Here is a 17,774-nt window from a genome sequence, read left to right as displayed (position 1 = left end):
TTCCTTTTTGTTACTCCTTAAATAGCTATTTAATATTGGGAAATATTTATATTTAATATTGGAAAATAACTGGAAAATATTAATTATAATTATATAATTGATATATATTTAATATAGAATTGGAAAATATTAAATATTATGTTGTGCTGTTTACATTCTATTATGTATCATAGGTAGTCTAGACACAATTTAAAGTGCAGTATGTAAGAGGATATGCAGAGGTTATGTACAAATGCTCTGGCATTTTGTAAGATATTTGAGCATCTGTGGATTTTGGTATCTGCTGGAGTCAGGGGTGTGCCAGAACCATGCTTCCAATACTGAAGAATGATTGGATTTGTGTTCAAAGGTAGCCAGCACGTTTCTTATATCATCTGTTCCCCAAAATTAAATGTTCTGGTTTGCTTAGTGTTTGGAAAACATCAGTAATCACTTCTACCATTATAACCTCTTATTTTTGGTGCTCTCATTCTCATTGTCTTTTTTTTGGTACCGGGGATTGAACTCCGGACCTTGCACTTGCGAGGCAGGTGGCGAAACCACTGAGCTAAATCCCCGGCCCCTGTCTTTTTTTTTTTGAGACAGGGTCTCACTACGCAGTTCAGACTGGCCTTGAACTCACTGTGTAGCCCAGCCTGGCCTTGAACTCTCGGTGATCTTCCTGCCTCAGTCTCCGGAGTGTTCAGACTGCAGGTGTATGGCACCATACCTCACACTAGTTGTCCTTTCTTGTGAACACATCTGACCAAGAACCTGTCCTTACTACAGTATGGCATGCATTAACTAGTGGCAGCACTGCAAAAAATGAGCAATAGGGCTAGAGATACAGCTCAGTAGCAAAGCTCTGTCCAGGCATGTGGAAGGCTTAGGTTTGATCCTCTGTATCACTTTCTTGGACATAAAGTGCCAGTAATAAATTGTGTACTAGTGTAAAATACAATATAGATACATTTTGTTTGAACATAATTTGCATAATGTCGTTTATTTACTGCAGCCTGAAATTGCACATACTTCTTTGATGCGGATGATGGAAAAAAATCTCTAGGAACTTAGCCTGGGATTTGTCTCCTTACCTTTTCTTTGAAGCCAGAAAAACACATGTAAGCACTTTGACAAATGACGTAAAGTAGTGGCATAGCTGAGTGGTACAGGTATTTTATACCTAGCTCCAGTTCCTGAAAATGGTGAACATCTGCTTAGAGGTATTGTGGAGCTCCACAATGCACTAATTGAATTACTCTTTTCTGGAGTTGCCGACTGCACTAATTGAATTAGAATCTGTGTGTGTGTGTGTGTGTGTGTGTGTGTGTGTGTGTGTGTGTAACATCATTCCAAGCTTAATGGGAGAGATTGTAAGAGACATGACTGATGGTGTGTACTGTGCTGCTATCTAATGGCAGCCCATGGAACTACTCCATGGTCTCTGAAGAAGGGAATGCAGTCATCTGATACAGCGTGACCTCAGTCTAACCCCATCTGATTTAGTTCAAAAGGTTCTGGGATGTATTTCTAAACTGAAAAAGAAAGTGATAAATTTCTTCATTAAAAGTTAAAAGGTTTTTTAGGTATAAAGGGGTTTTTTTTTGAAGTACTAAGTTGCAAATATTCAACAGAAGTAAAAATTTCTAACCTTTAATTGTTGAAAAAATAAAAATTGATAATGGAGCTGGGGCAGTGGTGCACACCTGTAAATCCCAGCTACTCAGGAGGCTGAGACAAGAAGGTCACAGGTGAAGGCCAGTCTGGGCAACTTACTGAGACCCTGTCTCAGAATAAAAAATGGACCTAGCTGGTAGAGTGGCCCTGAGTTCAATCCCCAGGACTGCAAAAAAAAAAAAAAAAAAGATAACAATCATGTTCTTTCTTATTTTTCCTTTCACATGACATAAATGTAAAAAGGAACTCACTTTTTTTTTTTTTTTTGGTACCGGAGATCGAAGTCAGGTCCTTGCACTTTTGCAGCAGGTGGCGAAACCACTGAGCTAAATCCCCAGCCCAGGAACTCATTTTTTAAATGTATGGTATAAGGGCCGGGGATCTCGCCCAGTGGTTCCAGCGCAAGGTCCTGAGTTCGATCCCCGGTACCAAAAAGAAAAAAAATGTGTAACTCTCTTAAATGTATGGTATAATAGAGAGGATGAATGATAAGAGAGTTTACTTGTGTTCCTAAATAGACCTTTCTGGTTGTCAGAAATATTGAGGTCAGTCAGTTTAAAGAAGTTGTGAGATCTAATGTATATGATTATGCTTACAGAATATGAAAAATTATTATAGAAAAAATATAATTCTGTACAACATTAAAAGCAAATACACTGAGAACAAATCCAGCATGAACTATTTTGATTCATTTGACTCTAGGCATTCTAACTTGTAAAATAGACCTTAACTAAAAAATACATCTGTATAATCACTTGATTTATGGAACATATATGTGTGTATAGACTACTATGTCAATAATAGAAAAGAGATAATTTAAAATGAACTCCTTCAGTTTTATCAAATCAAACAAGTATAAAGCATAAAAAAGTTTTAATCAGTCATTTTCATGATTAAAATGTTTGAAAAGATCAGTATTTTATAGGCAAGTTTGTTTATTGTAAGATTGAGCTTCATCCAGATGTTGTGGCGCACGCCTGTGATCCCAGCATTCTGGTGGTCTGAGGCAGGATGACCACAAGTTCACGCCCAGCCTGGACAACTGGGCGATGTAATGTGACCTTGTCTTTAAAAGGGCTGGGGGTGTCCTGGGGCCACCCGGGTAAAGGTCCTGGGTGCAGTCCCCAGTACTGGAAGTAGGAACTACTTAGGTTTCTTGTACAAGTAGCTGTCATTAAAATGACAAAAATAGGATGTGAACTTTTTATACAGGCCTTTGAGAACATTTTAGTGAGCTAGAAAATGGCTTTGATAGCATGTAGATCTAAAGCTTTATGAATAATGAGGCCTTTCATCACTAGCCACAACTCCATTCACTTCTGAGTACCCTCTGTATACCATTTAGTATACAGAAGGTACTATACAAAATATTGAGCATGAATAAGATTCAGACACTGCCCTCAAGTAACTTTTACTTATTCATTAGACATTTATTTAAACCCATGTGCCAGCCACTGTGCATCATTTGGGGTGGATACACTACTGTTAATAACTTTCAACCCCCCTCCCATTGAGATTGCGATTTGGTTTAATAGCAGCCCTAGGGAAGTACTATATTCATATCAGATGTAGCTCATTTCAGCAGAAAAGAGTGATTCAAGTGTTTTAAAATACTTTGTCTCTTAAACAGTTTTTTCTTCTGCCTTTACACCATCTAAGGGAGCAATGGTGTTTTTGGTAGTTCTACAAATATAGCTTAAAGAGAGGCAGGTAACATTTGTTAACAGTGCCTCCTACCAGACATAGATTTTCAGTTCTTGTGTGGAACTATGGGTAGTACCCACTTGGGGTTAGAGGGTTTGGGGCTTCTTCTAAGGCTATCAGTGGGAAAGAGTCTACTGCATACAAGGTACAGATCTGCTTCTTTAAACAGTCTGTTTCTAAAACCCAAATTGTCCTGGGACCAGCTCTGGGTATAAAAATTCATAGAAACCTGTTTTTCACAGAATGTGGTAACTCCTTGCCATAGTGCTGTAGTGTTAAAATTCACATTGGCCAGGTTGTTCTGTAAATTAAACACTGACAGCTACCCTCAGGGGAACAGCCAATGTATTTATGATGATGTGCTGATTACACAAAATACACTGCAAGCAGAAAACAGCTGCAGAGAACAAACCTCTTAAAAAGAATACAATTACAAATAGCACCCTCAGTATTTCTGGTGGTGAATGTAGAATACAGCATGCTAATGCAGTGTTCTTAGTCTTCCTGAAAGCAAAAAATCTGAAGTAGCTAAGTTAAATTATGGTGGAAGGCACATGTAGTGCCAACAGAGCAGTGACAGATTTCCTTTCTGAAGAGCATGGCTAGGGGTACACAGATTCAGGTGCAGAGTGTAAGTCCCCTCCTCTTTTTATTTATTTTTTATTTTATTTTAATTTTTTGGTACTGGGGGATTGAACTCGGGACCTTGCACTTGCAAGGCAGGCGCCAGAACCACTGAGCTAAATCCCCAGCCCCCTCCTGATTGTAAAAAAGATCAGTATGCATAGATATGTATGCATGGCGTTGAGATGATAAGGGTCCTACACACTTGAAGGGTATTACACAGCGAATTGGGCAAGAGGGCGTCTAAATTGTGGCTGGTACAAACTATATGCTAGGATTTCAATATTACCATTTCATTTGAAAATACAGCTTTGTATTTTCAGTGTTAACAGTTTTGAATATACTTGCCCTTTTAGTTAGTTAATAAAAGGAGTCATGACGGTGTATCTGTGGTAAAGTCTTTCTGATTTCTTAGGTTCTGTTTTTCAGGCATATTGTGGTTTGGAACTGGAATAGGAGAATCAGCTCTCCAATGTATTCCTCCTATTCCTGCATGTTATTGGTCACATACACATAGGTAAGAAAATTGGAAAAAAATTTAGTTGTCCATATTTCAGTTTCTCTTTGTTAGAGCTAAGGGTCAGTATCTATAAAATATAGCTCAACTGCTGAATGTGCTAGCTTCTGTTTAAATCAGTAGAAAATATGTTGATCTTCCACAACATAAATTTACTCAAGCCAGCTGTAAGGTTTAACAGAGAGACATGGTGATTGGAAACAGTTCACTTTACCCGCCTGAAACTAAGAATCAACTCTTCAGTATATGGATCACTGGTATGTAATAATCGACTCTTATTGGTTTGTCTGTTGGTCTCTTTTTAAATCATTTTGGAACCTCCTGGAGTTATTTTCTTGCTCTGTTACATCAATCCCATGTGGCAGAGGAGTTGTGTATAATCACTTTGGTTTAATCAATAGAATAATTGATAAACCAGATAAGATTTAAACTGATTATAGCCCCTACAGAATTCCCCAGAGGCCTTGGACTCTCTTAATTTTGACATGTGTGTTGTGTACCCTGAGGATGAAGTGCAGTTTGAATTATCTGTTTTTATTTGCTTAATGATGGGGAGGGTGTTAAAGTCAAATGTTTAATTAACCCAGCAATGGGCTGCGTTGTCACTTACACACAGCTGATTGAGATATCTCATGGAGAATACTGAATAGGAATGATAATGTGGCACTGGGACGGAAGATTGCTTTTTCAGTCCATTTGCTGGGTCACTGCTTTGAATGTCTTACTGGATGAAAGGCATTCAGCCTGGAGAAAAAATTCAGCATTTAAGTACATTTTGTTCTCTTCTCCCCCTCTGACCCCCCCCCCCCAGAAGTTAACTAAAACAGATATGTTCTAGGTTTAATAAACCATTCATGTACTAGTAAGAGATGAGGGTAGGTTGGTAGCCTCCAGCTACATAATTTCCTGTGGAAACGGAAAAATCCTACTGGTCTCCAAGGTATTCTAAATGTGAGCTCTTTTTTCCTCACATCCCAGTCCCTTGCCTCTTTCTGTAGGGTTTGCTAGATATGCTGCTACTCTACATCTAGAGCCACAGGCAGAGCTTTTCCTCCTAAAGAAGCAAATTCTCTAGGATTTTTGTTATTACATGCAGCTGGTTGCTATTTGGTTGTATCGTCTAATCAAGTAATGTAGTGAAACTGTTGAACTATTATTCAGAGAGATGAAAATTTGAAGTGAGATTATTACTCCTTTTGCTACTGCTGTTGTATAAACAACTGAGATGCCATGTGTATTTTATTTTGTTGAGACAGTTTGCTTTCTGTTGGGACTAAAAACTAGGCCAGGAAAGAGTCTAAAAACCCACACCATCAAAAATGCAGTCTAGGCAGTTGGAGTTTTAATGACTTACTCCCCCCACACTCAAAAAAATCCCTAGTTTTATAATCATATGTAAAATTTTTGAAGGCATATAAACAAAACTTCTTAAAAATTGTAACTTTTCCTTCTGTATAGTTCTTATGTTTCTTCTATCCCCTGAAGATCTAAACCAGGAATTTTGTAAGTTTTTTTCTTTGTTGTATTTATTTGTATTCCAGAGAGCACAAGAGGGAGAAGGATACAAGATTGGTTTTTAAACTGTGTGTCCTCTTGGAAGCATGGTCTGAGGCATGGCTGCGGGTGTGGGGGTGGGGTGGTTACAAAGCAGTAGCAGCACGCAGCTACTTTTAGGGTGCAGGCTGGACTTTGGCAGGTCAAGGCAGACCAGACGAGTAGCTTATCTTGAGGGACGCAAGCAGTAGGCCAAATATAGAGCTGCTATTTCAGGAACCATGTAGGTCATTTAATTATCCATTATGATTGAATGGCTAATGCTCTTTTGACAATTACATGACCTTTGTTATTCCTGAAACCTTTCGTGGGTCCTTGTGGGTCGAGTGACCCACCAGTCAGTGCTCCCAGATGTCATTCCACTCAAAAGGAAAGGAGATGTTGGGAACCACTGGCATTTAGAAATGACTGCTTTCTTTACTGACCACTACCCAGCATGTCCTTTGTACAACAGTCCCAATAGCAACTGGTTTTGAAGTCAACCATTTTTTATTCTCTACAGGGACAAAAGACATACACTGCTTTCCACAAGAGGGAATTTTAGCAGGACAGACTAATACCAGAATTGGCCATTTTGAAATTCACAACTCCTGTACTGCAAGAATAAGCACAGTGGTATTAAAATTAACGTTTATTATCTGTCACACCAATCATCCATTGTCAAACCCAGAAGTTAGTAGTTTTTTTTAATCCCACAAAACACAATGAAATGCTATTGATGATAGCTAATAACAGATTTTTATTAAAAATCATTAAAATTAGCAGCTTTTCACTTCAATGCTAAAATGATCATTAAATAACCACTTTAAAATTGAGGTGGTGATAAAGATGAAAGAATTCAGGAACGTTGTTCCTCACTTATTGTTTTCTGTAATCAACAAAGCATCATTAATATTTCCAAAGAAAATGTTTTACTCCTACTAAATGATAGTGAAACTTGCTTTTGATAATTGTAGTGACTTATAATTTTAAGAGAGTAAAATGTAAGTTTCTTGTGATTCTTTTTTTGTTGTTTTTTGTTTATTTGGTACCGGGGATTGAACTCGGGTCCTTGCCCTTGCGCAGCAGGCGGTGGAAACCACTGAGCTAAATCCCCGGCCCCTCTTATGATTCTTTAGATGGTGGGCAGTTATAGTGTCAAAATAATGATAGCATAAACTAATTGTAGGATATCAGAAAAGTTAAATTCTATGTGGTTAATAAAATGGAAGATGAAGGTATACAGTTATTCCCTAGGATTCCAAAATTACAATGCTATAGGCCTAAGATAATAATTTTCTTAAGCCATACGTGGTGGTGGCATATGCCTATAATCCTAGCACTCGGGAGGCTGAGCCAGGGAGGATCGCAGCAAGTTCAAGCCCGGCCTGGGATACATAGTTCAAAGCCAGTCTGAACTGCATAGAAAGACCTGTCTCCAGAAAAAAGAATTTTCTTAGAGTAATACACAAACTGCCAGTTACAGTTGTGCATACCTGTAATCCCAAGAAGCCAAGGCAAGAGGATCACAAGTTTGAGGCCAGCCTGGGCAATTTAGCAAGACTCAATTTCAAAAAATAAAAGTACTGGGACTGTAGCTCAGAGAGCATACCATACTCAGTACTAGAGGTGGGGGGAGAAAGAAAAAAAAATAGTGTACAAACATACTCTTTTAAAAGAAGAAACTATTTGCACTGTTACAGAAAAAAAAATTTCTCTACTGGAGAAAAAGAAAAATCTTAAAATCTGTTACTCATCAAAAATTGTTTTAAGCAACAAAAATCTTATATCAAGATTGTTTATTCCTGGGGCAATAAAATTAGTCCATCTTCCCAAATAACATCTACAAGGTGTGAATTTTTTTTTTTTTCCCGGTACTGGGGGTTGAACTCTGGATCTTACACTTGTGGCAGCACCACTGAGCTAAATCCCCCGGCCTGTTTTGGGCTTATTTTCATTTTGTTGTTTGGTAATAACAGATGAAAAATTGGCAGACATGAATTGCTGGGTGTAACCTTTGACTTTGCAGAAATAGAAGGCTTATCACTTAAATTTTAAATTATTTAGGCCAGTGCTATCTTAGTGTCTTGGAGACCTACAGAATGCAGGCAATAGAAGTTATATTCATTGTTTTCTGTTTAAAAATGTAATTTATCTCATTTTAGTTTTTTTGACTTTTGTAGCGGAGATGAAAAGAAAATAAGATAGCAGGATTTACAGTAAAAACAAAAGTTAAGATGTTAAACTCCAGTGTCCTGAATAAGGAATATATTAGTCTACTTAGTATTTTAAGAGGATAGTGGGAATTTTATAGTGTGTGCATGGCTTATTGTTTTAAAATAGATCCTCATTCTTTTGTTTTTGTGGTGTGTGTGTGTGTGTGTGTGTGTGTGTGTGTGTGTGTGTGTCTCACTGTGGATCAGACCTGGGGTGATCCACCACCACACTATCGCGCCAGCCCTTCTGCTTTACTTTGAGAGAAAATCTAGGTGGAGCAGGCTACTCCTCAGCCTCTGCCTCCAGGTAGCTGGAATTACAAGTGTTCACCCTATACCCGTTCTGTACAGCATACCCTTCAACACCTATGCTAGCATATGTAGAAATTTACAAAAATCAGTGAGGGGAATGGTATTTGTAATTTTTTTTTTTTGGTACCGGGGATTGAACTCGGGTCTTTGTGCTTGCGCAGCAGTCAGTGAAACCACTGAGCTGAATCCCCAGCCCTGATATTTGTAATTTTAACGACCCAAAAAGATGTTAAGAATCTGTATAATTAGTGGGAAAGAGCACAGGATAATAATAACATAATAGAATAACACTTCTTAATAAGGAGAATGTAAAAGAATGATTAAGTAAGGGGGCAGTTCACAGTAGAAATATATACCTAAACACAAATCTTAACCTGGTCTGGTCTGGTTTTCGGAAATATACTTACTTAGTTGGGATAGTTTATTTCCATTTGATCATAAAAACAGTTTACCAAGTTAAAGAAACCTTAAATTTCTTTCAAAATGTTGTTAAATTGTAATAAAATGGTATTTTCCTTCCAAAACAAGGATGATATGTAAAAAAAACAAGACAACTCAGGAACAAGAATGAAAGAAATTGGGGGCTTGTAGCTGGCTTTACATTGAGAACCAAAAGCAAAGAGCCCAGCAGAATGATTTAAAACATTTTGAGCTTGGCCAGAAAGGAAATTCCAATAGAGCTGTGGACTGCAGGAAAAAAAAAAAAAGAATGAAGGAAATAGCAATTCATTAGAAAGCATTTTGGTGCACATCCTAAGGGTTCTATAGTTCTCAACTCAGTTTTGAGAAATCAAAACATAATGCAGATGTCTTTCAGTTACAAAAATAACCAGATGTTCTTATTAGTAGAAGCAAATGTTTGCCTCTTAACTTACACAGAGCTATAGGAGAATCCCTGGATGAAATATTATTTATAAATATGACAGCAAAAAGAAAAAATAATGATAGGGAAGGATCTGTCCTAAATATAATGAGGGGTGATGATAACTTGAAGGAGAACAACATTCTTTAAGATTCATGTAGATTTGGGGTGGGGATTTAGCTCAGTGGTTCTGGCGCCTGCCTTGCAAGTGCAAGGTCCTGAGTTCAATCTCTGGTACCAAAAAAAAAAAAAAAGATTCATGTAGATTTAAGGTAAGCAAAATAATTTAAGTTAGTTTTGTTTTTGTTCACATGATAAGTATGCTTGGCTTTTTTTTTCTTTTTTTTGGTACTGGGTATTGAACTCGGGTCCTTGCACAGTAGGTGGTGAAACCACTGAGCTAAATCCCTGGCCCAATGCTTGGCTTTTTTAATGGAAGCCTTTCTATCCCAAATCCCCATGGTAAATTTAAATTCATTTTACTTTAGCATTCTGCATTGTTATAGTTAAACCGCTGTAAACATATATATGAAATTCTGTTGCTCTGAGAAGTGATACAGAGATGTCTACTTTTCAAGCCTATTTGGGATTCCCCCTGCCACTCCCCCAGTACTGGGGATGGAACTCAGAACCTTGTGCTTGCCAGGCAACATGGCACCACTGAGCTACATCCCTAGGCCCCTAGTTGGGATTTTTAAATATTAAGCCACTTTGTTATAAATAAATGTGGTTTAGTGACTGCATTGTCATGTTAAGCAGAATAAAATGTAAAAAAAATGCATATTTGAAAGGGTAAGGTGTAAAGTTTTGTTTGTTTTAGATTTATGGCTTTCAAGCCAAAAAACCTTTAGTTTAAATGGACTATTGCTTCTGCTGTGGAGGATATTAACATAATTATAAACTCTTTCATATACTCCCAAGTCATTGCTAAATTGATGTTCAGACCATTGATTAAGAAGTCACAAAGGTGAGTATGTTCAGACAGCTGTGTAATATCTCTTCACAAAACAGACAACTGTTTTAGCTATTTTGTAGGGAGGGGATCCCCAAATGTCCTGCTGAAAACTTAGGTTCTATAGCTAGATTTTTAATGGAAAAATATTAAAATGGTTTACTGTGATGCTTTCAGTGACTTGAAAGTTGACCAAGGCAGCACTGCTCATTTATGCCCTGGCTTTGTCACTCCCTGGTGGAGTTCATCTGTAGTCTTCTTATCAGAGCATCTCAGTGCTTAGTTGAGCTTGTTTATCTTAAAAGAGCAGGAGGCAGGCTTTTAGGGAGTAAGCTGCATGTTCCAGTATAACAGGCACCAATGCTGTTTGACTTGAAAAACATTTGATCTCTTACATTAACAGCCCATGTCACTGTAATAGGCACTACAGCTGGGCTGTTTGTTCTGTTTTCTATTATTTTAGCTTTGAAATAACTGTTAGTGTTGCTCCAAAATCTCCGTGTATAAAATTGTATATTGGCTGTCCCCCAAGGACTCGTAAGTAAACAAGGTGATATGTGTGGCCAGAGGGAGGATATGTTGTTGGCTTTGTTTTAAATAATAACCGTCCCTATCTAAGGGTGGTTTTTGTCTGATCCCTGATGGTGTGTTGCATGACTTTGCTTATAGAAATTTGCGCAGCTAGGAATATCTTAAGGCAGATTTTTGTTACTGATCTATGTGCTCAGTAACTATCAATTATGAACTTTCATACAGTATTTTCTTCTCTTAATAATGAAGCATTTAGATAGATTCTATGAAGCTTAACATCAGATCTTGCACAATTTCTCTAAAGGGTTTGTGTTATATTATTGAATATGGGCAAGTAAAGAATTTAAGGGAGTATGTTCGTTAGACTTATTCTTATTTTGCTTTATATAAAAATACTCGGTAATTTCTGCATTGTGAATAGTTCGGCATTTAGAATCAGGTAACAGTATTAAAAGAACAGAAAGCAAAATTTGTAAAATCCAATGGACATTTTCTTTCTCTTTGACAGTATCTCTTCTTTTAAAAGTAGTTAGAATGGGAGCTTGTTTATAGAAATAGGATGGCAGCAGATGATTTTAATCCTTCCTTTTCTTGTCTGTTTTGAAGAATTTAGTTTGTTTCCCCATCCTTGTAGTTTTCTGATGATGTAACAGTACCAGGCTACCCAGTACTTTCTTCTAGTTTAACTAAAATACATTATATACATCAGCCAGCACAAACATAATTGGTTTGAAAGACAGCCATCAGAGTCATGTGCTTTGACATAGCATACCTGTAGTATCTCTGAACACAGAAAGCACTTTCTGTGGTAGCTGTAGGTGTTAAAGCAGTAGTGTGTTTTAAGATTTTGTGCTGTGCAAATTTTGTGCTTGTGAGGTAATGACAAGTGTTTGCCTGCATAGACAATACATTTTCCCCCGAGATCCCCACACACCTAGTTTCCCTCAAGCTCATCATCTCTGTCAGGTTAATCAATAGGCACCGTATGGCAGAGGGTCAGTAATCAGTGTCATCGTGCCTTTAAATCGTGTTGAAAATTTGCTTAAAGCCTGGGCCAATTAACATCGAGATGATGAATGGATGAGAAGATGAGAAGAGCCTGCCGCTCAGGGGCTTTGTGAGGAGGAGATGCTCAGCTGTTGAGCAGCAGACACCAGCGAGTAAAATCAGCCATTCATGTGAGCTCAGTCCACCCACTCTTAATGATAATGTCAATCTAGCAAAATATATACACATTGGAGTTGTCATGAGTTCATAAATCAAAGGAGTTTGTCAAAGGCATTCAGATTAACGAGGCAGCAGCAATAACAAGTCAAATTTGCATAGAGAATTGCTCGAATCTCAGTAAATTATGATCCTGTTTTTCATTTGATTATTTGCTAATGTCTCAAGAGGGAGAATGATTATATTAGCATGCAAAATCTCCTCCAGAAGTAGAAATCTGAGGTATAGAGGACCAGCACACTATGACAATTAATCAGTTTCTGCATACTAGCATAAATGCACAAGGCCCAGAAATGAACTTCTTTTTTATTATTATTTCTCCTTGCTACTGATCCAAATGGTTCAGCTTGACAGAGACTTTATATTGCTTTAACAGTGTTCTGAATTGTGCCTGCAGGCAAGACATAGTTATGCAGCTATAACCAACCTATCCATCTGCCAACCAGATTGGAATTCTCCTATCCAAGGCTTCCATTAACCCCCACTGACAGCTCCAAACAGGATTAAGAATTTGGAAGCATAAAAAATAGTTGTTCTTTGCAGATACACACAATCCCTTTGCATTTTGAGAAAGGCCGAATCTGTAATGTTTTATAATTAGTGTCAGGCCATGTATCAGAAGGAGAAAAAAACCTCCTTGGCAGTTTTTTGACTCCTATCACAGGGAGTAAGGCAGTACTAATGAAAGTCCTGTTTGCTTGTCCCAGTGAGTGCTTTCATTTTGACTGGTTTCTAGCACGGTGCTTAGGTTGGTATACTGCATTACTAAGTAGTAGCACTCCTTGAAAGATTAAATTGTTGAGCCTGTTGAAGTGTAGGGCTGTACGAGACTTCGGTGTGTTGTGGTTTAATTATGTGAAATGATGTGCTGGAGAAAACAGTGAATGAAAATATATCGGAGATCATTATGTTATGAGGACATATATGTACTTCGGGTCTTCCTTGGTTCTTGAGTAGTGAGATTCTTTAATCAGCTTCTAAACTTAAATAACCTCAGCTTTCCCCTTCGTGTCCTAGAAGGATTAATTAAAATGTATTTAAACACCCAGTTTTTGTCACTTTATGGAGTTTGAATAATTTTATGCATGTGACTAAATTATCTTTTAACCGTCTAAAAGAATAATTGTTCCTATTTTAATAAATCAGCAGGACGTGGTGGTGCACACCTGTAATCCCAGCACTCGGGCGGCTGAGTCAGGAGGATCGCTGTGAGTTCAAGGCCAGCCTGGGCTACAAAGCAAGACCTCATCTTAAAACAAAACAAAACACAGTTTTTGTAAATTGCAAATCATGTGTATTTGGAGGCTATAATTAGCTCCAAGCCACATAACAAGTTATTGGGGGGAAAACGCTAGTTACCAACTTGGCAGGAAAGGGAACTATATGATGTCTGCAGCTAGTTACCAGAAATTGGCCTCAGTATTTGCCATTCTGCCTGCTGATCCACTTTTCACACGGGTTAAAACTCAGTTATGATCCAACGCAAGTCACTTGCTCTGCTAAAGTGACGTGATCACCCCAGTTCTAGAGCCCGTTGGGTTCTCCCCAGTGAAGGCTGTGACAGGTGGAAATGTTACTTCTAGTCTTGTAAATGGTAGTTTACTTACTTATAACAGGCGTGCTATTCAGCACAAGCTGGCTCAGACTTGCACCATCCAACCTTGAATAAAATACCTACTAAGATTGCTTGTAGGTCATTATGAGTGCTTTAACTTTCGGTCACTGAGTAATTTAGATTTCCTGTGATTATAGAGTCAACTCCTAATTATCCATGACATCAGGAATTGTGTGTTCAAACAGATAACTGATAACAGTAAATACACCATTTACTGAGTCTTGGAGAATATTACACCAGCTGTGACCCTGCTGTGTGCTGCCATCAAAACATCTTTACTTCTTGTTTGGGCCAAAAACAAAACCAAAAAACACAACACAACACAACAAAACAAAACCTCTGGAAAGTTAGGAATGCTCTGGTTAGCCACAGAAGAACTTTTCCTCATGAGTCAAGAGTTAACAATGTTTTTCTACAAAGGGGCCAAATAATAAGCATTTGAGAGCCTGTGGGCTATAGACTCTCTGTTACGACTGCTTATCTTGGCTAATGTAAGGTGAAAGCAGCCTTAGATAAAAGGTAGATGAATGGGTGTGCTTGTGTACCAGTAAAACTATTTGAAAAAATATGCTTCAAAGCTTGAGCTTACTAACTCCCACTTTGAATGATCATGCTGGCGTTATTGGTGTGGGACAGTAGGACTGTAGTTTTAGGCTATTCCTGAAGTTTCTCTGCTGTCCTGGAAACCACTTTTAAGCTAACTGGACAGTGTGGATGTAGGATTTGAATTATTTATTGAGCATCTATTATTTGTATAGAATGTAATGTGTTGGCAGGTAGAGGGAGCTACAAGACCTTTCTCAAGAAGGTTTTCTTCTTACTGGTTAATTTAGAGTTAACAGTGCAAAACTGTATCTAATTAAGTGCCAGATTGTGTGAATCAAGATAGAAATGTTAAGGAATTTCCAGTAGAGTAAGATGGAGTAATTGCATGGTTTCTTAAAGAGGGTGGCATTTGAACCTTATTTTAAGGCTGTATGGGACTTGATTAGATGAAGTGATCTTCCTGTGTTTGTAATTGTCAAGTGAACTAGGCTGGAATTAAGGGTCTTTCCAGACTGCAAGTATCAAGATAAGATCACGTGTTTATGAGGCTTATGGAGAGACTTGGTTAACTAGGGCAGAAAATATATGTTGGGAGAAGTAACTGGGCTGTAACATGACAGAAAATTATGGAAGGCCCAGAAAACCAAAGCATGAACTTCGTTTTTGATACATAGATTCCAAGAGCCACTAAAAGTTTTCTTTTCTTTCTTTCTTTTTTTGATACGGGGATCGAACTCAGGACCTTGCACTTGAGAGGCTGGCGAGGTGCCACTGAGCTAAATCCCCGCCCTGCCACTAAAAGTTTTTGATGAAAAGATCACCATTACATTAGTGGTGTTTAAGCAAGATTAATTTGACAATAGTATTCATTCAACAAAAATTTGAAACTCATACCTTATCCTCATTTACTGTTGTTACTGGAATATGACTGTGAAAAAGGAACTGGCCCTGCCCTGAAGGAAGAGTGGGAATGGAAAGCGTGTTCATATACACTTCTGACATAAAGTGCCAAATTGGAAATGAAGTGTTAATTCAGGGAAATTAATTCTAACTGAGGACTAGAAGCAGGGGATAAGCATAGGATTCTTGGGAAAGAAATTATTTTAGTTGACTTTTGAACGAGGATTTTAGTGGATGCAGAAGTTGGGAAAGAAGGCTGGAGGGATAGAGTTAGCAAAAGCACAGACAAGAGTGTTGTCCTTATTTTGGTGAATAATAATGTCACATAAATAATACGGACACTTTGATAGAGTGTTGGAATTGGTCAGTTTATGGTTGCTCTACTCTTAAGAATTTTGAGTTTATACTGTATATGTGGGGAAGCTAGAAAAGATTTTTGAGCAGGGAAGTGACCTTTTCAGAATGATTCTGACAAGTGTATACCAGCATGTGTCAGATGCACAGTAGGCAAGGGTGTCAGGGAGTGATCTCAATACTAATAGCACCGTTAGAGATGTTGAGGGTCTGGGAATGCAAAAATACAGTCAGACTATTAAAAAATACAATTCAAAGGAAAGTTTTAGACTGGAAATTAGATATGTTGAAAAAAAATAAGCAAAAGCTAACTCTGAGGACTTACATCTGGGATAAAAAAAAGTTGGGAGGAAAATTTAAATGGTAAAAGTGTATTGATTTTGAGTTTAGCATCTGAATTACTTTTTATGTGATCACTTTTTCTTTCTTAATTCATTCCCAGTTACTTCTGACAACATTTTATCCAAAATTCATCCCAGACATCTCAGGCATCAGATGAGCAGTACTTCATTTTTGACTTTGCTTTAACCAAGCATCTGTTATTCATGTCCACTGGTGTTAAAACTTGAAAGCTTCTGTTTGCAGGTATCACTGAGACTCAAACTGCCCCTTTTCATTCTTAGCAGGTAAGCTAGGCTAAGAAATAACTATTCCAGTTAATGTAAAAGGTAACATAATAGAATCTTTTTCAGAAGTATTTCAATATGATTCTGCTGTTTGTAGAATGTTGTTACTCTAGAGGTACAACCACAGTCTGTTGAAACATTCCGAGTCAGTGTTGGGAATGGGTTATTCTCAGCAGCCAGGTTTGCTTAGGGTTGACTTACGATTAAGTGGTGAGATGTAATATGCTTTAATTATATTTGAAGCAGATTTTCTCCCTAAGATTTAGCTTTTACTTATCTGACTTTTCCCCATTTCTTAACAAAAGTTATTCTACATTTAACTTACTATTTAATTTAATATTTATTTTGAAATAATTTCAGATGTACAGAAAAGTTTAAGCAGTAGTGCAAAGAATATACCCTTATGCCCTTCACATAGATTCACCAATGTTAGAAAGTACAAATATATTAACATTTTGTTTATATATATACATGCACAATGCTATACATCCATTTTCTTATTATTTTTTCTGAGCAATTTGTAATTTACAGTGTACCTATCCAAATCAGGAAATTGAAAGGATAAAGCATACTGTCCCCCTGCAGTAGAATGCTATGTTACAATAAAAGAGAAATACTAGCTTATTCAACAACACGAATAGGTCTCAGATATGTTGTGATAAGTGAACAAAACCAGATACAAAAGCTTGCACGCTATATGATTCAATCTATATGACATTCTGGAAAAAGCAAAATTACTAGGCTTAAAACAGTCGCTGGTTTTCAGTGGTGGTGGGAGAGTGTTGACTGTAAAAGAACATTACAAGGGAGTCTAGGAGTGCTAGGATTGTTTCCTACTTTGATTATGGTAGTTGTTATACAATTGTATACTTTTGTCAAAACTCATAAAACTATATACCAAAAAGAGTGAATTTTCCTGTATGTAAATTTTTAAAGTGGGAAAACAATCTGGAATTTAATATGGATACAGTGTTGTTATCTACAGATGTTGCTCAGATCTTTTTCCAGTTGCCTCAATAAGTCCTTTTTATGGGGAAAAAAAATCTTAAATCACAAAATTGTTGTATCTCTTTGGTTTGCTTTAACCTAAAACATTGTCTTTTGTTGTTGATCTTCTTCTTCTTCAGAACAGTCTTGTAATTTTATAATTTTGTAACTTGTAATTTTCATTTTGGGTTATTCTGATATTTTCTTATGAGTCGATTTAGGTTTTGTGTTTATGGCAAGGATACCCTAGAAGGAATGCTATTTTCTTCTCATTACATCATATCAGGTGACACATAATGTTAGGATGGTGTCTGCCAGATTTCTCCACTGTAAGGTCACTGTTTTCCCTTTGTAGCTATTAAATATCTTATGAAGAAATATTTTGAGAGTGTACAGCCAGGTGTCAAACTTTCACCTGCTAATTTTAGCATCCAAAAATGATTCTTGCTTGTATCAACTAGGTACTCTCAAATAGAATTTATTAGACACAATTTAACTTGTTGACCCAGGCAGTTAAGAACACTGTTTATTGGATTCCTCATAGATAAGGCTGCAAGGAGTGACTATTGGTGAGCTGTCCCTAGTGACATGGGAGAGCCTCTGAGAGCCACTGAG

The 17,774-nt window shown here is 37.4% G+C and overlaps 1 protein-coding gene across 16 annotated transcripts in view; it reads left to right on the top strand.

The window, feature by feature from the left end:
- Window positions 1–17,774, top strand: part of Btrc (beta-transducin repeat containing E3 ubiquitin protein ligase) — a 187,148-nt gene that overhangs the window by 81,439 nt on the left and 87,935 nt on the right. The window contains exon 1 of one of the 16 annotated variants that reach the window (XM_087185810.1): window positions 1,017–1,100. The exons of 14 other annotated variants lie outside the window; for them this stretch is intronic. The gene's annotated coding sequence lies outside the window, so the exon portion shown is untranslated. Of the gene's footprint in view, window positions 1–1,016; window positions 1,101–13,865; window positions 16,173–17,774 lie in introns of those variants that run through there. One more of the 16 variants, XM_087185809.1, reaches the window with a different exon arrangement.

The sequence above is a fragment of the Heterocephalus glaber genome, unplaced genomic scaffold (assembly GCF_053883595.1).
Source record: "Heterocephalus glaber isolate CG9 unplaced genomic scaffold, H.glaber_assembly_v1.0 deba00001498, whole genome shotgun sequence".
In the NCBI taxonomy this organism is placed as follows: domain Eukaryota; kingdom Metazoa; phylum Chordata; class Mammalia; order Rodentia; family Bathyergidae; genus Heterocephalus; species Heterocephalus glaber.
Note: the sequence above shows the minus strand (reverse complement) of the source record. Positions and strands in the feature narration are given on the sequence as shown.